The 22,537-nt window shown below is 38.1% G+C and overlaps 1 protein-coding gene and 1 long non-coding RNA gene across 2 annotated transcripts in view; one reads left to right on the top strand and one right to left on the bottom strand.

Annotated features, from left to right (window-relative positions):
- Tmem45b (transmembrane protein 45B) overlaps positions 1 to 17,652 on the bottom strand; it is a 29,437-nt gene extending 11,785 nt beyond the window's left edge. The window contains exon 1 of the mRNA XM_015499095.2: positions 17,522 to 17,652. The gene's annotated coding sequence lies outside the window, so the exon portion shown is untranslated. The remainder of the gene's footprint in view (positions 1 to 17,521) is intronic.
- A 220-nt stretch (positions 17,653 to 17,872) lies between these two features.
- On the top strand, positions 17,873 to 20,070 carry LOC125614046. Its single transcript, XR_007344682.1, has 2 exons — positions 17,873 to 18,125; positions 19,881 to 20,070. It is a non-coding gene; the product is annotated as an uncharacterized LOC125614046 (long non-coding RNA).
- Positions 20,071 to 22,537: the final 2,467 nt, after the last annotated feature.

Here is a 22,537-nt window from a genome sequence, read left to right as displayed (position 1 = left end):
TATATTCTTACACACACATACATACATATATGTAATGAACTAATTATACCATAAATATAAACACACACACACACAAACACACACAAAGACACACACGAATCATTATGTGAACCATTAAAGTAAACTATTCCAATGAAAAGGGAGTTTCTTACACACATATACAGTCCAACAGTGTTGCAATTATTGCTGTAAATAATTTTGTATTTTTCAAAGAATGAATATACAAATGCTCCTGTACTTACAATTGAGTTACGTACCCAAAAAAACCTCACAAATGAAAAATTGTAAGTTCAAAATGCATTTAATGCATGTAAGCTACTAAACAATCTGTGATGTAGCCTCCTTTAAACACATTCAGAACAATTACATTAGTCTACAGTTGGCAAAGTCACCTAACACAGCCTATTTTATAAGAAAATGTTGCATATCTCTTGAAATTTATCGAACACAGCACATTCAGAGTATGGATATTGGTTGGTGACCCCAGGATTTTGTGGCTGGCTGGTTGTGGCTTGCTGCTGCAGCATCACCACATAACACTATCCAGGAAAAGCATCAAAATTCAGAATTTGAAATGTGGTTTCTACTGAGTGCATATAACTTTCACACCATTATAAATTTGAAAAATCCTAAACTGAGCCTTTGTTAAGTCAGAGGATGTCTGTATATTCTTTCATATTTAATCATATATTTGCCATTTCCAGTGCTCTTCATCCCTTCCTAGCCATTTGAATAAGTCTATAATTTTATCATTTTTCAACACAAAGGCTATCCATTAGTATATTTTATAATCGTGCCTTTGCACCCCCTGCATATAGCAAAATATGTGATGTTCAAGTCCCTTATATAAAATGGCATAGTAACCTATACACATCCTCCTGAATAGTTTAAATCATCTCTAGAATGCCTGTAATACCTAACATAATGTAAATGTTGAGTAAATAGTTGTTATTACTGTATTGGGAGTACTGACAAGAGAAAAAAATCTACATGTTCAGTACAAACACAATTTTTTTCCAAAGGTTGTTGGCCCGTAATTCAATGAATTCACTAATACAGAACCCATAGATAAAGAGAGCTATTTTGGAGAATGTTCCTTGTGTACTTGAGAAGAATGTGTGTTCTACTGTTAATGGAATTTCTGTGTTAGGTCCATTTGGTCTAAAGTGTAGTTCAAGTCCAGTGCTTCTTTATTGCTTATCTGTATGAATAATTCATCCATTATTGAATGTGGGGTATTGAAGTCCTGTGTTATTATATCACTGTCTTTTTTCACTATTATATCTATTATTATTTGCTTTATATTTTTAGGTGCTCCAATATTGTATGCATACTTATTTATAATTAATATATTATCTTGATGAATTAACCCATTTATCATTATATGATGCCTTTCTTTGTCACTTTTTATAGTTTTTTTTGTTTGTTTTTTACTTAATGTCTATTTTGTCTGATGTAACTATAACTACCCTGCTTTCTTTTGGTTTCTGTGTGTATAGAATATCTTCATTTTCATTTTATGTATGTCCTTAAAGCTGAAGAGAGTCTCTTGTGTTTTTATTTTTTTTTTAATTTTTATTGTTGGTTGTTCAAAACATTACATAGTTCTTGATATATCATATTTCACACTTTGATTCAAGTGGGTTATGAACTCCCATTTTTACCCCATATACAGATTGCAGAATCACATCGGTTACACATCCACTGATTTACATATTGCCATACTAGTGTCTGTTGTATTCTGCTGCCTTTCCTATCCTCTACTATCCCCCCTCCCCTCCCCTCCCCTCCCCTCTTCTCTCTCTACCCCATCTACTGTAATTCATTTCTCCCCCTTGTTTTTTTTTTTCCCTTTCCCCTCACTTCCTCTTGTATGTACTTTTGTATAACCCTGAGGGTCTCCTTCCATTTCCATGCAATTTCCCTTCTCTCTCCCTTTCCCTCCCACCTCTCATCCCTGTTTAATGTTAATCTTCTTCTCATGCTCTTCGTCCCTACTCTGTTCTTAGTTACTCTCCTTATATCAAAGAAGACATTTGGCATTTGTTTTTTAGGGATTGGCTAGCTTCACTTAGCATAATCTGCTCTAATGCCATCCATTTCCCTGCAAATTCTATGATTTTGTCATTTTTTAATGCAGAGTAATACTCCATTGTGTATAAATGCCACATTTTTTTTATCCATTCGTCTATTGAAGGGCATCTAGGTTGGTTCCACAGTCTTGCTATTGTGAATTGTGCTGCTATGAACATCGATGTAGCAGTGTCCCTGTAGCATGCTCTTTTTAGGTCTTTAGGGAATAGACCGAGAAGGGGAATAGCTGGGTCAAATGGTGGCTCCATTCCCAGCTTTCCAAGAAATCTCCATACTGCTTTCCAAATTGGCTGCACCAATTTGCAGTCCCACCAGCAATGTACAAGTGTACCCTTTTCCCCACATCCTCGCCAGCACTTGTTGTTGTTTGACTTCATAATGGCTGCCAATCTTACTGGAGTGAGATGGTATCTTAGGGTGGTTTTGATTTGCATTTCTCTGACTGCTAGAGATGGTGAGCATGTTTTCATGTACTTGTTGATTGATTGTATGTCCTCCTCTGAGAAGTGTCTGTTCAGGTCCTTGGCCCATTTGTTGATTGGGTTATTTGTTTTCTTATTGTTTAATTTTTTGAGTTCTTTGTATACTCTGGATATTAGGGCTCTATCTGAAGTATGAGGAGTAAAGATTTGTTCCCAGGATGTAGGCTCCCTATATACCTCTCTTATTGTTTCTTTTGCTGAGAAAAAACTTTTTAGTTTGAGTAAGTCCCATTTGTTGATTCTAGTTATTAACTCTTGTGCTATGGGTGTCCTATTGAGGAATTTGGAGCCCGACCCCACAGTATGTAGATCGTAGCCAACTTTTTCTTCTATCAGACACCGTGTCTCTGATTTGATGATATCAAGCTCCTTGATCCATTTTGAGTTAACTTTTGTGCATGGCGAGAGAAAGGGATTCAGTTTCATTTTGTTGCATATGGATTTCCAGTTTTCCCAGCACCATTTGTTGAAGATGACACAGTATCTTTATTTTATTTATTTATTTTTAGGTGGTGCTGAGGATTGAACCCAGTGCCTCAGGCATGCGAGGCAAGCACTCTACCACTGAGCTACAATCTCAGCCCTAGCTCTCTTATTTATGTCAATGATGCATTTTTGAATGAACTTTTATATACAATGTGAGGTAGGGATTAAACTTCATTCTTTTACTGATGAATATCAAGTTTCCCACCCATTTGTTGAAAGACTGTTCTTTTATCTTCTACCCCCCAACTCAGTGAATTAGATTGGCACCTTATCTACCCTTCTACTCTTGAAAGTAGTTTTCATGAATCTTCAAAAAAGGAACTTGTCTTTAACCTGCTTAAATTAACACACTATTATGACATATATAATGAATACTTTAGTAGAGTCTGTTGAATGTTATGAAAACAGAGGGTTCCTATTCAGTTGGGAGAACTAGGACAAAGATTACAGGAAGGTGTCATGAAAGCTTCCTTGAAAAACAAGCAAGTGTAGTTAGGCAGTGTGGGTGGAGTGTCAGGAAGAGGAAATAACATATATAAAGGCTGAGAGACAATTGCGGTAGAGTTGGGTAGATAATATTACCTATTTTCTTTATGTAACACTTCGTTTTCCTTACTAAGAAAAACCTTGTATCATCCTCCATGGGCCCACCCATATGTTATGTCTTAAAATTGTGTTGGATTAGGACTGACCAAAAGAGTATACTTAAAAGTCAAATCTATCAGATCTTATGGTCTCATGTGCCTAAGAATCTCTGGAGAAAGATATAAACTAGTTCACACCTGGACCCATGGAAGGCTGAGTTAGAAAAGAGTGAAGTCAAGTATTATTTTAGTACAGGTGCATTCTGTTTCCTAGATTTTCCTAAAGGAAACTGGGTTCCTAAATTTTCCTTTAAGGGGAAATATAGTCATATAATAGAATATCAATCCATGGAGTGTTGGACCTAAATTTAATTCTAGTTTTGTCATTTCTGCTGATAAAATCTTGGTTCCCTAACCTCCTTGAATCTCATACTTGTTTTTCTAAAACAGGGACATTAATACCTACCTTCAGGGGATCTTGTAAGGATTAACTGAAAATATCTAACAGCTGACCAGAGTGTTTTGTAAGTGGGAATTTCTTTTCCAAATCTAGTGCTCTGTACCTAGTCCTGGTGTTTATGGGGAAGAAACCTGGAATTCTCTCCGCAGGGAAGTATACTTGTTTAAGTTAGACTACTGTCCTTTGCTTTTTAGTCACTGACCTCAGGAGGGTAAAAAATGACTATTTGACATCACCTAATCCTGGAGGGGGCAGTGGCTTTTTAGTAGGAATGGGATATGTGTTGGTTAGTGCTAAAGCAGATTATGTGGCGATCATAGCATATTACTTTGCTGCAGAGTATGGTTTTTATACTTTCCAAGTCTGTCCTTTCTAGCAGGAACACTCAGATGGTTTCTGTTCGAGTTTACTTTGGAACACAGCCAACCTCACCTGACTCAGCTTTTTGTTACCTTGAAAATAGTAAGGTGAATACCTTTTCCTGTTCTACTAGCTGCTTAGTAACAGAATGCAGGGGAAGCCTAAGTTTAGTGTTGAAAGTTTTCTCTTGCTCAGAGGATGATGTGACTGTGGTCATGGTCTTGAACTTCATCTAAGGCATAGATAGCCCTGTTCAGTAGCTTAAGTAGGTCTTTAAAATGAGATGGCTACTACCATCATTTCCATTTTCTCTGTAGGTGGTTCTTAGGAACAACACAGAAGGACTAAGACCAGAATAAAAGGTTGAACCTTGCTTGGGCATGACTTCACTATGATATGGAATAAAATTACCATGAGCAACAGTTGTTATCTAAGTACAGGATAGCCTCAGTCCTGTTCTCTTTCTCTCTCTAATTAAATACCTGATTATTACTGGTTGTAAGAAAATAATAAAATGAATAAGAAGTAACCCTACCCTCAAGAAGTTTATAAAACCGGGCTCAGTAGTGCACATCTACAATCTCAGTGAACTGGAAGGCTGAGGCAGGAGGATTGGAAGTTCAAGGCCAGCCTCAGCAAATTAGCAAGACCCTAAGCAACTTATGGAGACCTTGTCTCAAAGTAAAAAATAAAAATGGCTAGGGTTATGGCTCAGTGGTGAAGTGCCACTGAGTTCAGGTCCTGGTATTAAAAAAAAAAAGTTTTTCAAAAGATTTGGTAGAGAACTGTATAATTGTCAGAGAATGAATGTCATGAGATTTACTTATAGCAATCCTTGGGCACATAGAATAGAATGCATAACTCATAGGAGAATCTGAAGGCCTCCTAAAGAGGGTGGTGCTTGATCTGGGCCATTCCTTGCTGCTTTGAAACTGGTGAAAATTAAGCAATCTTATTGGAATCCTAAATTATGGACTGAAAAACAAAGCTGGGCTAAATTCCATTGTTTGTCATCATCTAAAAAGAACACTGCCTTCTAGTAAGATCTGGTTTCTAGCCCAAGTTCTATTGTGAACTCTTTTTGATCTTTAGTGAGACACAACCTTTGCAGCATAATTATTATTTTTTAAAATGGGTAGTTTGGAAGAAGAAATTTCCATGGCCCTTTCTAGTTCTAAAATCCCCTTATTAATATATCACAAAAATGAAGTGTAGGAATTAGAGCAAGTTCAGCTGTGACGAGGGGAGAGTCAAGTGCAGATTATAGATATCACCTACCACACTGCATTGCAGTTGACATGTCAGTAGTGTGTACATTAGAGTGAAAAGCGTTTCCTTTCTTGGAGACTGACCAGTTGCTTGTTTTTCAAACAATCAGAAAAAGTTATATATTTTTTTAGTAATTAACAGTTTCTCCCACTTGGCTTAGCCAAAGATACATTTAGTTTAGAATTCTTTTTCTGGAGACTTAAGAGCAATGATAATCAAAGATCTCTCCGAAGTCCTTGAGTAAAATTCCTAAGATGCCAGGCCATTGAGAAACATATCTCTAAGGATGAGGCTCTCTGCCTTCTTCAATTCTTAGAAAAGAGTTCAGTCATATTCACTCCTTCCTTCCTCCTCCCCTCCTTTTCCCCCTTTCTTCCCCTCTCTCTTTTCCTTCCTTTTACATCTATTATCAGTGAACTTGTTTAGCACTTACATTAGTAAATAAGGTGGGTGCTAGCTAGGCCTGATACTTTACCCAACAATCCTTCTTATCATGTGCATTATCTTCCATTTCCTCTTTTCCATGCAAGAACTCATAGCCATAGATTAAGTACCACTTGCCCACCAGTGTCTCCCATAACTGTATCTCTAGACCTGACTTCATCCCTAATTTTCAAACTTATATATCCAACTACCTGCTTATAGACAGACACAAACACATAGATGTTTCTTAGACCCTTCAAAGTCAACAGGGCCAAAACTGAACTCACCATCTTCCTTCCCCATTAATTGGCTTCTCTTCCCATATTCCAAACTCAGGATGGCTTAACATCACATAAAACCACACTCCTGAGAATCATCCTGGTCTCCTCTTCTTCCCTCACTATTCCCCACAGGGTCCCAGTTCCCCATACACTCAAAATTCTGCTTATTTAATTTCTCCAAATACTCTAGTATTCTCTTTTTCCTTTTTATTTCTACAACAATTATCTAATTTAGGCTCTCCTGTCTTTTGCCTGAACTACTATGATGCCTCTGGTCTTAATGTCCCCGAGTGATCATCTACAATGTGAATTTACTACTATAGAATGTAAAATATTCCATTGTCTAACCACCACAGGAGGCAGCCCATATCCCTTTGCATTGTATATGTCCAGGACTCTTCCTTAGCTTCAACTCCCATTTCTCCCTGTCATGAACCTTACAGGGTACCTCTGCTCATGTCTTTCCTCCACCTTATTTACCTTTTTTTATTTCTGTCAACCTGACGTACTTTCATCCAGTTTCCAATACTCGGGCTTTATCTCCTCTAGAAAGTCCTCTGTGGACCTCCAGACTTGGCATATGCCCCACCTCTGTACCTTGTACATACCTCGATTTTTTATCACTTTCTATGTATTATGTCATGGATATATATGGTTTGGGTCCTCCAAGGGTTTTGTATCCCTTAAGGGTTCACATATTGGGAGATTGGTCCTCAGTGTGGCCATGTTAAAAGTGGTGAGAACTTTCAGGTGTGGGCCCAGTGGGTTTTGTTACTGGGCCCTTCTCATGCTCTGGTTTCCTGTCCTGTCATTGGAGTCCTGACTAAAACCAAGCTGGCACCATGAACTTAACCTTCAGAATTTTGGGATAAATAGACCTCTTTACTTTTGGGGGTGCTGGGAATTGAATCCAGGGCCTTGCATATGCTAGGAAAGTGTTCTACCAGATGAGCTATATTCCCAACTCTTAGACCTATTTTCTTTCCCAGCTTCAGCTATTTTGTTATAGTAATGGAAGACAGACAAATGTCATATTAAAATTATATATTTTGTAGGATTTCTTTTTCTTTATTCTTCATATTCTGGTATTTCATGATGTTGATGTTATTTGGTGTTGGGGCTTTTTTTTTCAATGTTCTAGTTACTTTTATAAGCATTTTCTATCTTAAGATTATATTCTTCAGTCCTGAGTGTTTTTTCCCCTCTTATATAATTTCCTCTGTTATCTCTTTCTGAAGCTTATATTACTTATATATTGGATCTCAGATATTGTCTATTTTTAAAAATGTATCTTATATTCACTTCTGATACTTCTAATACTTCTAATACTTCCAGTATTTCTATTAAACTTTTACTTTTCTATCATCATATTTTTAATTCCCAAGAGCTTTAATTGGTGGGGAGGAGAGTACTCAATTCTAAAATTTCTCTTCTTATAGTATCCTGTTCTTATTTCACAAATATAGTATCATCTCTTTTTTTATCTGAGAATTTTAACTTACATAATTTGTAGAGCTAGATGAATCCTTTGATCATTTAGTACTATTCCTCCATAGACTCGTGTATAGGTTAGCACCTCTCCCCTCAACTTAAAAGCAAAACCCTATCTCAAAGAATAAAAAAGAACTAGTGATGTAGCTCAGTGGTAAAGTACCCTTAAATTCAAGTAACAGAGAGGGAGAGGAAAGAAGAGGAGAGGAGAGGAGAGGGGAGAGGAGGGGAGGAAAGGAGAGGGGAGGGGTGGAGAGAAGAAGAGAGGTATTTTGGTTTATGCCAGGCTGTTCTCAGCCAAGCCTCCATGTCCACAGTTCTTAGTGGCAATGACTGAGAAGCACTATACCCAGACCATTATATATTAAACAACCCCAGTGAGACCAAAGCAGAAATGGTCTCAGGAATATTCAGAAGAGTGGACTTTCATCCTGAGTCTGAGTTAGATCTGAAAAGGTGTTTTCATGATTAGCAGGGTAGCTATTCTGAAATTAGAACAATATTGTGCTTTGTACGAGACAAACAAGATGGCAGGTAAAGGTAGGGGGAGGAGACAGAAAAATAATAGTATGACAGATTAAAGAGATAGTTTGAATCAAAGAGAGTGGAAGGAAATATTATAGTTAAGGCTTGTAAGCTGAGGAAAGAAAAGAATCTCAATAGAATTGTGCTTAATGAAGGAACATGTTTGGTGAGAACTTGAGAAATAATTATGAATTCAGTAAGGTGATGACAGTTTCATCCCTAGAAATTCTACTTAGAGTCCTACTAGCTTAAGATCTTCCAAATCTATTGTGGCTGTTACATGCCATCAAATTTGAGATAAGGCAGCAAGTGAGGGGACATGAAGTAAAAAGATATAAAAGACACAGGAAATAGCAAGGGACAAATAGGAATGGCTAGTTTAAAATGAATAATAGGGTCAATTTAGTTTAGTATTTATTGAGTGCCTGTTATGCATAAGGCTTTATTGTACACAGTTGGGGAACAGAGATAATAAGACCAGGGGCTGGGATTTCCAAGAGTTTATAGTCCTCTTTGAAGATGCCCAAGAAGGTAAAATCCATAGTAGAAAATTTAGTGACTAATGACATGCTTTCCAATTAAGAGGTCTTTGAAAGCAGAGCAAGGAATTGTTCCCATAGTACATATTATCTGGTCCCTTCACAGGCTGAAAACTTTACCAGCATAAACAGTGATATAGCTGTTCTATAATTAATGATCACATGTCAGAATGCACAGAGGAAGAAGTGGTACAGATTTGGAGAGTTACCTTTACCTTCAGAAAATGCAGAAATTCTTTCCTAAATTCTATTGCCAAGACATTCTCTAGAAGTATTAGGAAAGTATTTTTTCCCAATATAATCTCTTAGAGAGAAATGCTGTGATATTATACTTTTCCATCTTAATTGAATTTTCTTCTAAACAGCTTGACATGATGAAGGGTATCCCTGAGGCCCTAATTTATTCAAGATTAATAAGTACATCATTGCAAGTGGGTAGTGAATATCTTGCAAATGATTATTGCAAAATAATTAGTTGTACATGTGTTCAAAGAGCTCTCATTGCCTTAAAATCTTGGGGCTTTTTATTTGTATTTTTCAATAGAAAGAAAATATACATGCCTGTAATCCCAGTGACTCATGTGACTGAGGCAAATTCAAGGCAAGCTTCAGCAACTTATTGAGATCCTATCTTAAAATAAAGAATAAAAAGGGATGGGGATGTAGTTTGGTGGTAAAACAACCCTGGGTTCATAGTAACATTAAAGTGGAAAAAGAGTTAAGACAAAACTTCAGTTTTGAGTAGTGGAGTATTACTTATTCACTTGCTATAGTTTGGGTCTGGAATGCTCCCTAAATGCCTGTGTGTTCAAGGCTTGGTCCCCAACTTGGTGCTACTGAAGGTAGTGGAACCTTTAAGAGGTGGGGCCTAGTGGGATGTCTTTAGGTTACTGGAGGTGTGCCCTTGAGGAGGATTGTGGAAGCCCAGCCCCTGTCACATCTTAGCTATTAAGAGAGTAGTTTTGTTCTGACCATGATTTGCTGCCACAGGCCCAAAGCAACTAAGCAGAATGAAACCTCTGAATCTGTGAGCCAAAATAAACTTATCCCAAGTTGATTATCTCAGACATTTGCTATAGTAAGGTAACACCTCACAAGATCTTCTACTATTAAGTAGATTACATAATAAAATAAATTTAAGTTATTAATGGCCTTTTCTCAAACAGGAATAACTGCTAGAGATGGGATTTTTCTACTGAAAACTGATTACATTAAAGAGTTGCTAGAGACATTTAGTGATAAGCCATCTAAAACCCTGCTGTGTCTAATTACACCACATGAAGTCCACCAATCTACAAGCCAAGTTCATAGACCATGTACATTATCCTCAACCATGAGCATTTTAATAAAGCTTGCAATGTGAAATGAAGAACCAAAAATTATAGAAAAGGTCACTTTAAAAATAAACACACATGGGGCTGGGGTTGTGGTTCAGTGATAGAGCACTTGCATGTGTGAGGTACTGGGTTCGATTCTCAGCACTGCATAAATAAATAAATAAATAAATAAAATAAAGGTCTATCAATGTCCAAAAAAGAATTTGAAAGAAACCACACACTTTGTAGGTAACTGAAAAAAAAATCTCTTAAAATGTTGAAAAAATACAGAGCTAAAATTCTCAGATAAAAAAGAGATGATACTATATTTGTGAAATAAGAACAGGATGCTATAAAAAGAAAATTGAGTACTCTCCTCCCCCACCAATGGAAGCTCTTGGGAATTAAAAATATCATGGTAGGAAAGTAAAGTTTAATAGACTAGAAGTTCTATTAGAAGTGAAATATAAGATATATTTTTTTTAAATAGAAGATATCAAAGATCCAATATCTAAGTAATGTAAGCTTCAGAAAGAGATAACAGAAAAAATTATATAAGAGAGAAAAAAACCACTCAGGACTGAAGAGTATAATTTTAAGAGAAAATGCTTATAAAGTATCTAGACCAATGGAAAAAAAAAGCCCCAACACCAAATAACAGCATCACTAAATACCAGAGTATAAGGAATAAAGAAAAGGAAATCCTACAAAATTCCAGAATTCAAACAAAGTCCAAGGGATCTAGAATTAGAATGGCATCAGTTTCTCAATAGCATCCCAATAAAGTGGAAGAAAATGAAGAAATGTGCTCAAAATTTGGAAAGAGAATTATTTCCAATTAATATCCCAAACCATCAATCCGGTGTGAAGGAAGTAAAGTGGCATCTTAAATGTGCAAGGTCTCAAAAAGCAGCTGGGTCTTTGGGAGACTGAGACTCATATGATTTTGGGAGCCCTCTTAAAAAAAAAGAATTAAAATTACAAATACAAAATTAGGAATAAAAGTGAATATTTATTTAGAACGAGAAAAGAAATAACAAACTAGGACCATGGAGAGATCTTTCCTTTTAATATCTCTTTAGAAAATTTATCTAAAATGCTTCTTTATGGCAACCTGGTTTTCTCTTTCACTGGGCAACTAGAAGCAATTCACGGTACTCTTAGGGGCTCCATGAGCTTTCTCAGTTCCTTGGTAAATGTGCCTCTGCCTCCATATGCTGTTTATCAGAAAGTTATGTTTCAGTAAAACCAAGGAATTGGGAGGATATGGTATCTAAGAAATGGGAATTCAGCATGATTCCCAGCGTGGCAGTGAGGGGAAGTGCAGTATAACTAGGAGCCTGAGAATAACCAGTCTCTGAGAATAGAGGACTGACTGGGGATGTTTTCCAGAGAAAAAATCAGAGTGATTGATTACTTTGATTACTTGATGTTTATTGGAGAGTTATGTATTCTGTCAAACTTTAAGCAGGAATTGGTGATGGGTATTCAAAACCCTATGCAACTGAAGAAAATGTCTAACCTATACACATCTTCCTGTATATTTAGACTGCTTAAAAACCTAATACAATACAAATAGTATGTACATAATTGTTATACTGTTTTGTTCAGGGAAAAATGACATGGAAAAAAAGCCTGTACATGTTCAATATGTATAATTGTGTGTGTGTGTGTGTGTGTGTGTATACATATGATACTATATATAATATTCTATATATATAATATAATATTAGGGGAACTTTTTAAAATTGTATAAATATATATAAAATATATATTATGTATTATATGTAATATATAATAGATACATAATTTTTTTGCAGTGCTGGGGATTGAATCCAGGTATCCAGTGCTTTACCACTGAGTTACATCCTTAGCCCTTTTCATTTTGAGACAGGATCTCATTAAATTGCCTGAGATGGTTTTTAACTTACAATCTTCCTGTCTCAACCTGAGGAGAGACTGGGATTACAGGTGAACTCTACCCCATTCTGCTGTATATTTATAATACCTTTGATCTGTGGTTGATTTTATCTGTACATGGGGAACCCCAGAAATGGAGGTCTGACTGTAGTCAGCATTTCTTGGGGATAGACCTCAGATTCTACAATTTTAAAAAGTTCCCCTAGTCTCACGCATTATCTATTGCTTTTTTATAAAACAAACAAAAATCAAACCAACCAAATGACTCATTTAGAAACAAGGAGTCTCTGACTCATAAAGTATATTATGGTGATACTGCTAGTTGTTCACTCCCAATATGCATTTACCTCTTCCTTATTGACAGAATTCCAGTTTTGCTGTACTGATGACACAACCAAGCCAAACAGTAGATTTTCCTAGCTTCCCTTCCAGTTGGAGTGGCTATGTGACATAGTTTCAGTCTATGAAATATAAGAATTCTACTGGGTGGAGTTTCCAGGAAAGATATTAATTAATAACAATAATTAATATTAAAAAGACCAACTCATCTGGTGCATTGCTTTCTGCCCTTCTTTCTGCTGTTATGCAGGCTAAGCTCTCCAATGAGACAAGCATGAAAGCTACATACAAAGAACAGTGGTTCAGGAAGAAAGAAGGAGCCTGTTCTGGATGACATTCTGGAATACCTTTTCTAGCTCCCAACTTCTCACTTCCAGATCTCTAGTTATATGAGGGGGAAAAAAAAAGAAAAAGAAAAAAAAAAAAAAAAAACCTCTTTGCTTGTTTAAGCCAGTTGTAGAAGGATTTTCTATTTCTTATAACTAAATGAAATTCTAGTGCCATCTCATACTTGTTCAAATGTTTATTTTACATGTATTCAACATGTTTTATTGAGTGCCTATTAGTGGGCACTGTGCTAGGAATCACTTAGGAGGCCACACAGACAAGGTGCTTTACTTCACAGAACACAAAACAGTTGGAAGGATCTATAGGTAGGGAATGTCCCTAATTTATGATAGTTTAATTTAGTATTTTTTTAGCTTTATGATGGAGCAAAAGTCAGACACATTCAGTAAAAACCATACTTCAGTTCTTTAATTTATTCTGCCCCTGGACTAGTCATATGCAATATGATCTTCTTGTTTGATGCTGGGCAGTGGCAGCCAATCACAGCTCCCTGTCAGCCACACAATCACAAAAGGAAACAACCATGCTCTACATTGTTCTGTATTGCTAAACTAGGATGTTTGGAGGTTATGTGTAGTAAATGCATTTAAAAAATTTTTTTTTGTGTATATGGTGCTAGGGATTGAACCCAGGGCTCTGTGCATGCAAGGCAAGCATTCTGCCAACTGAGCTATATCCCCAGCCCGGTAAACACATTTTGGACTCATGATATTTTTCAATTTACAAGGTGTTCATGATGACATAACTCCATCATAAGTCCAGGAGCATCGAGACTGGGATTCAGGAAGACTATGGCTCAAACCAACAGACTTTAAATCAATAGAGTGAATCAAAATAGTTACTTGGTTTATATTCCCAAGGGACCACATGCCAGAAAGAAGAATAATATGAATTCTGGGAGACCTAGATTTTACCTGTAACTTTTTAGTGAAATAGATTTGGGGAAGCTGAAGTGGCACCCCCTTTCTCCACAAAAAAAGACTTAATTGGGCTTCTCCAGAAATCTTCACCCAAACTGATTTTAGGACTGTCAGCAAAAGAGTCTCTGCAAAAGAGTTCAATGTAGATAAACTTCCTATTTTTGTGTCGTCCTGTTTTACTTGGCCACTGGCCGAGAAGATACCAGCATTCCCGGTGCTGGACACCCCTTACTAGTTTTTCACAAACATATCCCAGTATAGTAGTTTGTAGAAATGTGCAAATAAGGCCTCTGGCCTTGAGCTGGGGCTTCACAGAGATGTTTATATTTTTAAGATAAGTTATAATTGGGCTCCATGGTAACAGCTGGCAGGGGTAGAAAAGAAAGGGGAGAAGAAGCTCTCCCTTTTTCAGGTGTTGTCCTTGAAGTGTTAATTTGCCCAAAACAGTGAAAGAAAAAGCTGTTTTTATGTGAACTTCTGCAGACTGTAAACTTCCGAGCCCCTCCCCTCACATGCTGGGTATAAAACTCTGAAACTACCTGAACTCAGGGTTCAGGGGATTAATTGATTACAGCAAAAGCTGTGAACCTGGCTGCAGCCAAATAAAACTGTTTCCTGCTATCTTCAGGGCCTTGCCTCCTTTGTCCCTATAACAAAGCAACATGGAGTACTTACCTAATTTTTCTGGAATCACCTTTTGAAAAAAAAAATTTTTTTTTGACTTGATAGTCTTTAAGTATACCTAGTTCTAAGATATTTTGTGATTACACTGAACAAAGATTGGCATGAAATGGACCAAAGTGTCTCTAAATTTAGGCTCTAAATTCAAGTCAGAGAATATATTAAATGTTGAGGAGAAACAAATCACAAATCCCCATCACAAAATTAGACAAACAGCAAACACTGACAACAAAAATACCCTAGTGGGAGCAGTGGTATTCTGGAAGAAATTCTGGTTGGGGTCCTGGTTCAGCTATTTAATAACTGGAAAGCCCTGGGCCACATACACAATGCCTCTGTTTGCTCTTAACTTACAGGGCTGCTTATAGAAATCACTTTGCATACTGAAAGCCTCATTATGATTTGACTACCAGAAAGATACTGATAATGGCTTATAACATCTAGATTCTAGCAAGGGAAAGATTGTGGCCTCAATATGCATCACATGTAGGTGGCTGATAGATCTTTTGACTTTCTAGCCTCCCCAATAATGGGCCTTGTGGCTAATTTTTACACAAGAGAATAGGTAAAAAGAAACAAAAAACAGCTAAAATTTAAGTGATCTCTTTTTGTTTGTTTCTAGTTCCAATGAAGATTTTGGGGAGAGTGCTGGCTCTTAAAAGGGAGGAAGCTAAGATTTCAAGTAAAAAAGCTGGGTATGTAGTTTAGTGACAGAGTGCTGAAGCCCTGGGTTTGGTCTCCAGCACCATAAAAAAAGAAAAGTTGGGGTTGGGGATGTAACTTTGTGGTAGAGCCAAACAGGGGGCCCTATGTTCATCCCCTAGCAACACACACACACACACACACACACACACATATGCTAACCCACTTATCCACTCACACACAAATTTTTAAAAAATTAAATGAAGTGTGGGGATTAAGTACTTACCTGGGGTCTCTAATTGTTCATATTCAGTATGGTCTAATATGTGAATAATCTAGTATTTGTCTTATGACCTGCCTGTAGAAACATATAGATATAAACTGTGTCTATGTATGCACCTATTTGTTGATACCTCAGTTTTCAGCTTTTTACAGTTAAAAACCTTTGTAATAGCAGGGACTTTGGCTACGGGAGTGGCTTTACATATGATAAAACTGCCCTCATCCATTTTCAACAAGCAAATGCATTTGAGGAAGAGACAGTCCTTTGATTATACCCAATACAGACAACATCTGTAGTTTGAACAATTAAGGATGGCAGCCACTGTTACCTTGAAGTGGTGGAGAGATAAGAAATGAAAATCTTCCTCTTTGCCTCTTTTTCTCTCCAGCCCTCGTCAAATCCTGTCTCAAAGTTCAATTAAGCCAGATTCATAATTAAGGATATAGCAGAGGGAGACTCCAAATGGAATAATTGTTGCCCCTTGTGAGATTTAATAGCTTCACCTCAGTCATCACAACCAACATCCAGCAGAAGGGTGGGGCTAGGACCCACAGAATATAAGGAAAAATGTGTGGCTTGAGGAAAAGTAAGTAGTGCTTCTATTTCCATCTTCCACAGAAGAAATGAGAGGAAATCAAGCTCTTTAGAAAGAAGGAAATTGAATGCTTGGCTCCTATAATACCAATAATAATAATAATAATAATAATAATAATAATATAATGTCTCACCCTCTACTTATCTCAGGCACTCCCTCCTCTGGTAAAAGCAAGGGGCCATATTCAATAGCGCCTTAATATCAATTCCACATATTGTCTAGAAACTGTAGGAACAGAGGGTGATCACCCTGTTTGTTATTAAGCCAAGAAACTTACTCATGAAGAGCCAAGTCTGAAGTGGCTCTGGGCCCCCCATCTATGTTTCACTGTGTGTACTGTGCTTTACCACTTCAGTCTCTGCACGCAGGTGCAATACCCAGATTCTGCTAAATATAGAGCACAATTGGTTAAATAAGCACACGTGTCTTATGGACAATAAACCATACTATTTAGTAAAATAATTACTGGTAAAATGGTGTAAGCCTTTAGGTTTAGAAGACTGTGCCACTTGGAGAAGCCAATTAGATGCCTGGGAGGCCAATTTCGGAAGTTTTGGAGGGAGAGGAAGAAAATGGCAGGTACCAAGGAGAATGTAAAGGATATGGCCATTTTTGTGAGTTTTACGAGAAAGACATGCCCTAAAATTTAAAAATGTCTTCTATTTCATAAAGCGCTAGGTTCGCTGGCTGAACCTTTCGTTCAGCCAAAATCTTTCGTTCGGTGCTACCTCATCCTTCTGGACCCAGAGAGTGTTCTCCACTCAAACCTCTCCACGGTTAAATTCACCCTCTGCTCCAGACAGCTTTTCTACTTATTGCTCTATAATAGTGGCTGGAGGAACTTTATCCATCGCCCGGTATTATTAGATACCAGACTTCCGGGACTAAGGACAGTGTCTGTTTCAAGTATTAGTAGATCCTGGCTAACAAGGAGTGGCCGTTGGATACAAGTTCCCACAGCTACAAGGGCTGACTAAAAACAGCTCCAGGTCCCTTGGCCCAGGTGCCTGTCATCACTGTGGGCAGGGTGACCTCTGAGCGACCCTCCGGGACAGGATGGATGCCAGGGGCTTCATACCTTCCTCTCACCACGCAGCGTAGTCCACCTGACTCGTTGGGGGACCCTGAGTGATATTCATTTCAGGGCCGGCAATGCGACCGAGGCGCGGAGCACAAGTGGGACCTCTGGAAACTTCCCAGCCCCGAGGGGCTCTCAGTTCGGCTTCGGCGACACCAACATCCTCCCGCCCCTCGCGTAGTTGAGTTGAGTCCTCCTCCCCATCCCAGCGCCCCTTCCTAGTCCGAGACCCCTCCAAATTTGAGAGCACTTTTCGGTCCCAGTGCCCTTCCCAGGGGGCCCTTTCCCCTCCCTGAGCTCCTTTCCCCGTTTCTTGTCCTACTTCCGAGCTCCCGTCCGTAACCCTCATCCCAGTCCAAGCCTCTCTTCACAGTGGGAGCTCCCTGCCCTCAACTGGAGTCTGACCTGAGCTGAGCTCCTCAGAAGCGTCCGCGGCCAGCGCCCACAAGCCAAGTGCAGCGGCAGGTGGCGGAGCAGGTGCAGGAGCAGGCGGCCAGCTGTGGGCCCCGCCCGCCGACGTGGGCTCTCTCCACCCTTGATAGCCCTTCCCCGCACCTGCCAGCTCATAGGACCTCCAGTCGCCGGAACTGCACTCCCCTCCGTTCCTTCCTACCATCTGGTCCGAAGGTATTCCCTAAGGTGTGTTTCACCAGGAGCGGGTTCCTGGGTGGACTGTGTCGGACTGTAACCTTCTACAATGCAAAAGAATCACAAAGCCTGAGAGACAGTGAGAACTCAGAGGATATGGAAGCCAGCTTCCCAGGACAAGCAACCACTGCAAACACACTGGAAGCCAGCCGAGAACCAGAATCAAGTTTCTTTTTCTGGGTAAAACTTGATAGTTAACTTTGAGTGTCACATAGTTCGCTCTTTCATTCACTCCATGCATTAATTCATTCAACAAATCTGCCACGTGCTCATCTAACAACAAATCTGACAGACAGACACAGTTCTGTGTGCTCAAAGGGGACAGAGTTTCTGCCCTGGGAAGAGCTTCCTTTCTACGGAGGTATGCAAGACTTTCTTTGTAGTATAAGATGCTGCGAATCTTTGTAGCATCTGGAACTAAGAGATTAACCTCCCTCTGCAACGCTCTGTTGCTCCTCCTCTCCTGAGGACATAAAAGAATGAGAGAGCTAAGTCTCTATCTCACACCAACTGATAAGTCCCCCTGGGAGGAATGTTAGCAGAGGTCTATTAAAAACTTCTCAGGTGATACTAAGAAGTCAGGGTCCAGAACCACAGATCTAGAGTTCTAAAATGCCTTCCAGTTTATTCCATTGTTGAGGGCTTTGTGGAAACTAATGTTTGTGTTTTGGTTGTAGAGCAAGGCAAAGGATGTACAAGAGCAGAGCAGAACAAGTGCTACTTGTTTTTTTTTCTTTTTTTTGGTGGGGAGGAGGGGGTACCAGGGATTGAACTAGGAGCACTCGACCACAAAGGCACATCCCTAGCCCTATTTTGTATTTTATTTAGAGATAGGGTCTCATTGAGCTGCTTATCCCCTGGCTTTTTGCTGAGGCTGGCTTTGACATGCCTGCCTAAGCCTCCAGAGCCACTGGGATTACAGGCATGTGCCACCGTGCCCTGCTCAAGTGCCACTTTTGATCAAATAACTTTTCTATAAAGTAAAGAAAGACACCATGGAGCATTTCCTGTAGCAGATCTTTCCTCTGTAAAATAGAATGAATGGGACCTGGTGGGAGAAGGTAATGACCAGGAAGTTTTGCGATTTGGGTTAAAAGAATAATGAAACCATACATCTGAGATGCATGATGTACCAGAGCCAGGAGATTCCCAGAAGAGCATCATTTGAATTCCTGAAGAGAAAGGGCATAGGAGGGATGCCTGACAGAGAACAGCCTCTCCCAAGTGACAAACATCAAGGCTCAACCCTTTCATCTATTTTAAAATCCCTGGGTGAAACATGCCAAGATGAGACATGGTGATTAAATCTGTTCCCAAACTGATGTAAGTGCCAGGCTTAACCCTGATACTTGCTCATGCCTATGGATTTTGAAATGAATATGTTAGAGTCCTGTGTGTGTGTCATCCTGGGCGAGGCTATTCTCTGACACCAGATCTCTTTTATGGTCTTTCTCTTTACTAATGTTTTATTTTTCTCATAGGCTAGGATCATGAAACAAATGTGTGATGTCTTAATTGTATAGTTACTGGTGGGTAGAGATGCTTCTTAATGTGGAAAAAAATTAGAACTAAGAAAATAATTTCTGCCTCAAATTATAATATTGTGGTATTAGGATAAACCACTTAAAATATAAATTTGACTATCTTTAACATGATATGTAAAAATAACCCAAATGAAACAGCTTCAAGTAAGCAGCTGACAAAAGGTAAATTACTATTAAATCAACTATAAAATAATATAATACCAGCTAATCATTATTATCAAGCTATTTTAATATAAAATTCAAACAAAGTTGTGTCTAGAGACAGTCTTTTATGAAGACCTTGGTAAACAACTTTTAATTTAATAGGAAATGGTTTAGTTCATAAATGTCCCCATGATAATTGACTGTTCTTTTGGAAGATCATTGCTCATTATTCAATCTCTCTTTGGCCATCATGTTACTAGTTGGGCACATGACCAAATAAGGATGATTTTCCCAGCCAGGCTTTTAGCTAGAAGAGGTTAGATAACTAAATTCAGACTAATGGGAGGAAAAGGGAGATAGGATACTGTGGTGGGTGTCCTGAAAGGAAGGGAATGTGCTCATCTTCTCCCCTTCTACTCTCATGATAGGGATATGGGCATGGCGACGCTGAGCCAATCTTGGACCACGGTGGCTAAACATTATGGACCAATGGTAAAATATGTGGATGAAAGAAGACTGGATTATTGGATGATCTCATGCAGTAGCCTCTGCATTAGTCCTATAATGTCTACCTCCAATCTGTTCCACAAAGAATAAAGTTTGTTACATGAAGCTAAATCCACATCTTAACTAATTTAGAATAACTTCCCTCCTGCTTTTCACCATAAACAAACAAATATTAAAAATGGGTTAAAGAAAAATCTAAATATGTCATTTACTTTGTCCAGTAACCACCATTTGGGGACTCTAGATAATAAGAATTTTTTTGTAGTTATAGATAGACAGAATGCCTTTATTTTATTTGTTTATTTTTATGTGGTGCTGGGGATAAAACCCAGTGCCTCACACATGCTAGACAAGTGTTCTACCACTGAGCCCCAGCCTCAGCCCCTAGATAATAATAATTTTAAAGATTGTTATTACAGCATTGTTTATAATACCAAATGTCATTCAAAATATGGGAATAGTTAAACATATTATAGCAAGCCCTTTCAATGGCAAATTGTATATTTCTATGATGTATTGCATTGAAAATGATGAATTAGATTTATAATTATTGATCAAGAAAAGAGATATTATGTATTATTAAAGTTAAAAAGTTATAGTTTTCTTTTTTGTTGTTATAGAATATATGTAGCATAAAATTCACAATTTTAACTATTTTTAATCATCCAGTTCAGTGACATTAAGTACCTTCACATTGTTGTGCAATCATTGCCACTCCCCATCATCATTTGGAACTTTTTCATCATTCCATACTGAAACTCATCCATTAACCAATAACTATACATTCCTGACTTCCCTGGCCTCTGAAAACCAGTGTTCTTCCTATCTCTATGAATTTCACGTAAGTGAATCATACACTATTTGTCCTTTATGTCTGACTTACCATTAGTATAGTGCCTTCAATTTTCATCCATGCAATGTCATGTATTAGAATTTTACCCCTTTTCAAGGCTGGATAAAATTCCATTATATGTTTTTTTTTTTTTTTTACAACTTTTCATTTAGGTATTCATTTCTTGATGGTCATTTGGATTGTTTCTATATTTTGGCTACTGTGAATAATGCTGCTATGAACATTGGTATACAAATATATAATTCTTTCATTTTGTTGATACTCTCAGGAGGGGAATTGCTAAATCAAATAGTAATTCTATGATTAAGATTGTGAGGAATTATTGTTGTTTTCCATAACAGCCGCACCATTTTACATTCCCACAAGCAGTGCGCAAGGACTCTAATTTCTCCACAATACACCAGTTTTTGTTGTTTGTTTGTTTATTTAAAAGAGTAGTTATCCTAATGGGTATAACTGTCTCACTGTGGTTTTGATTTACATTGCCTTAACAATTAGTGCTGTTGAGCATCATTTCATGTGCTTTTTGGGCATTTGTATATATTCTTTGGAGAAATATCTGTTCAAGTTCTTTGCTTTTGAATTAGATATTTTGCTTTTGTTTAGTTTTAAGAGTTCCTTATATAGTCTGGATATTAATTCCTACTCAGATATATAATATGCAAATGTTTTCTCCCATCCAATGCGTTTCATTTTCACTCTGTTGATAGTGTCCATTGATGTAAAAAAATATTTAATTTTAGTGAAGTTCAATTTGCTATTTTTGCTTTTGTTGCTTATGCTTTTGGTACTATATCCAAGAAATCACCGTAAAATCTGTTATCATGAAGCTTCTCTTTTATGTTTTCTTGTAAGAGGCTTATGGTTTAGTGCTTACATTTAGATCTTTAGTCTATTTTTAATTCATTTTTTATTAGTTGCTCAAAACATTACAATGATCTTGACATATCACACATTTGATTCAAATGGGGTATGAATTCTTATTTTTCCACGTGTTTAGTTCATTTTTGTATATGGTGTTAGGAAAGAATTCAGTTTCTTCTTTTGTATGTGGATATCCAGTTTCTTTAGCATCATTTATTGGAAAGACTGTCCTTTCCTCATTGAATGGCCACACAATAAGACTCCACCTTTGAATCAGAGACCAGGCTCCTCCCCAGATATGGAACCTGCCGGCACTTTTTTTTTTTTTTTTTCTGATACTGGGGATTTAACCCAGGTGTGCTTCATCACTGAACTATATCCACAGCCCTTTTTTATTTTATTTTATTTTTTTTTAAATTTTGGCAGGAGGAGAGAAGGTTGCTCCTTAAGTGTACTAGTCTAGAGGTTCAAAAAGCTTTCAGGTCAACGCTATTGGTCCAAATTTATGCTAATCAGTGTTTGGAAAAGTACCAGCACTATTGGTCAGCTCTCCAATCACCATTTGGGTCTGCACCTGTTCCCGTTTTATTGCTGCTTATTCAGCCAGTGTCAGGCCACCAGGGTCCACAGGTGTGTGTGCCCTAGCTACTGGGCTTCAGGCCCACACCAGCATGATGGGCTCTGGGTGGCAGTGGCCCTGTGCTTGCCTTCTGTGCTCCAGCCCTCCTAGTCCACAGCTCTGCTGCTTTGTGACAAGGGCTTGGCTCCACAAATCTTTTCCCTCTTTGGTCATAAGTTTTCTGTCCTTCCTTCCTTCCTTCCTTCCTTCCTTCCTTCCTTCCTTCCTTCCTTCCTTCCTTC

The sequence above is a fragment of the Marmota marmota genome, unplaced genomic scaffold (assembly GCF_001458135.2).
Source record: "Marmota marmota marmota unplaced genomic scaffold, marMar, whole genome shotgun sequence".
In the NCBI taxonomy this organism is placed as follows: Eukaryota; Metazoa; Chordata; class Mammalia; order Rodentia; family Sciuridae; genus Marmota; species Marmota marmota.
Note: the sequence above shows the minus strand (reverse complement) of the source record. Positions and strands in the feature narration are given on the sequence as shown.